At 38.9% G+C, this 2,319-nt stretch overlaps 1 protein-coding gene across 2 annotated transcripts in view; it reads right to left on the minus strand.

Moving 5' to 3' along the window:
* ca10a (carbonic anhydrase Xa) overlaps positions 1-2,319 on the minus strand; it is a 514,312-nt gene that overhangs the window by 1,744 nt on the left and 510,249 nt on the right. The gene's annotated exons all lie outside the window — the stretch shown is intronic.

Below are 2,319 nucleotides of genomic sequence, written 5' to 3' on the forward strand. Positions count from 1 at the left end.
TACTGATATATATATATATATATATATATATATATATATATGCATCTCTCTCCACAGTTCAGCTATTCTTCAGCATTATTCATCCACCACCCTCTTCCTGCTGCACCATATTGCACTATAACATACAATTTAAAATGAAAGGCACTTGAGTGAATGGAGTGGATGTGCATGGGTGTGTCTTAGTATGTGGGTAGTGGTGGGAGAGGGTGGGCAATTGGTGTTTTGAGTGACAGGCTTGACAGAAAGTTACATCTAATGTAAAGTGAGGACGTCCAAAGAACATAAGTAAACACCGTTATATGAATGAAGGCATTTATTGGAGTGTGCTATTAGAGTCACAGTACTTCTCATCAGGTGTTAAACAAAAACAAACACACATATGTACACATTATTAGTTCCCAAACCAACCTGACACTCCCACCTCTCCAGAGGTGTAGTGCTATTTGATGAAGTACCGGAGCACATCTATAGCACAAGCATGTGCATGCACATGGTTAAGTTGTAGCTTGTTTCGAGGGCCATGTAAACAGTTTTCTGGCTCCATGGCGACTGTAATTTTAAACTGACTACACAATGTACTGATTGTTCACTGAGCATGTTGGTTTACATTTCAACCAGCAACAGTATGGGGCTGTGCATGGGGCTCTCAACTAGTCAGCATGTGCCAAAGTTTGGCCATCCTGTGTCCTGCTTGTGTCATATACACCTACAACTGATCACTCACAGGTATACAGGTAAAACAGTCTGTTTAAATTCCAGCATCGCTAAAGTTAAATGTAAAGTCTGTTTTTTACTGCTGTTGGGCACATCTGATGTTTGTCTCCATGGCCCCTCCTGGAATGGACGATCTAGTTTGTTAGTCTGGATGGACTGAGTTTTGGTATGTCACTTGTCTTTTGTAAACAGATTCTGTATACTATTTTGTATCATATGTGATACACTTTAATTATTATTGGATTTGGATCTTCAAGCATTCACAATATTGCAGTGTTATGAATTTCAACCAGATTATGCCAGTAGGCCTATTCTTTTTTCCTCTCTTGAAGAAAAAAAGTGGTGGAGTGTTGTTCCAGTGCATTCAGGCAGCACTACACTTATGCATCTCTTCACTTCACTTCCGCTTTTGTGTATGTGTGTACATTTTTCTTTTGTTTGTTAGTTTTTTGGTTTGCTTTCACAGAGTCTCTGGAGTATGCAGTTGTTTGATGATTAGGAGGGTCTGACATGGGTGGGGAGGGGTTAAATCTCCCCACAGCTTCTGAACAGAATAAGAATTTGATTTTTCAGAGGTGGAGGTTGCATACAGCAAAGAATAAAAAGAAAGAAGTACAGACAGAAAGACAATCATGGTGTAAGCCGGCCATAGTAGAGTGAATCCTAAGCAAAAACTGACAAAATAACACAATGGAAAGCAATGATTGGGGCTGCCTCTCACCTTTAATGTATTTGTGCTTCGGGGTGAAATTCAAAATCGGTGCAGCAGATATAATGGCTGAAATCAAGTAGGGGAGATGACAGACTGAAGCAACAGCTTCCAGGTTGCAGTGAGCTCTGACAAGCCTGTTTGCAGTCAGATCTGTCAGTCAGGGACAAACAAGTGTTCTGACTGACCTGTCAGCTGACTTCCCACTGCCTGCTTTTCCTCCATGTTTTTAGCACATCCGTGTGCAGTCTGTATTTTATCAACCATCATCTGAGACCCAGCTCAGCACTAACATTTGATATTTTAAGTTTATGAATTACTGTATATTGATGAGCATAGATGAGAAATGGGAAATGTGGATGTTGCACCAAAAACAATTGCACAAAGTTTCCACCACCATTCCTAACACTAAAAATTGCACTGTTGTCACAAAAGTAACTGCTGTAATGTGAGAAAGAGCAACACTACTATAAGATAGCCACATGGAGCCCTGAAACCAAGAAAAAAGAGCAATTGTTTGCTAGATGAAAAATACAGTTCAATAGATTAATAAACAGTTCAAGTTAGTTAAACAATTAAAACTATACAGTGGGTACGGAAAGTATTCAGACCCCCTTAAATTTTTCACTCTTTGTTATATTGCAGCCATATGCTAAAATCATTTAAGTTCATTTTTTTCCTCATTAATGTACACACAGCACCCCATATTGACAGAAAAACACAGAATTTGACATTTTTGCAGATTTATTAAAAAAGAAAAACTGAAATATCACATGGTCATAAGTATTCAGACCCTTTGCTCAGTATTTAGTAGAAGCACCCTTTTGAGCTAATACAGCCATGAGTCTTTTTGGGAATGATGCAACAAGTTTTTCACACCTGCATTTGGGGATCCT

Source organism: Monopterus albus, unplaced genomic scaffold (genome assembly GCF_001952655.1).
Source record: "Monopterus albus unplaced genomic scaffold, M_albus_1.0 scaffold96.1, whole genome shotgun sequence".
NCBI classification, from domain to species: domain Eukaryota; kingdom Metazoa; phylum Chordata; class Actinopteri; order Synbranchiformes; family Synbranchidae; genus Monopterus; species Monopterus albus.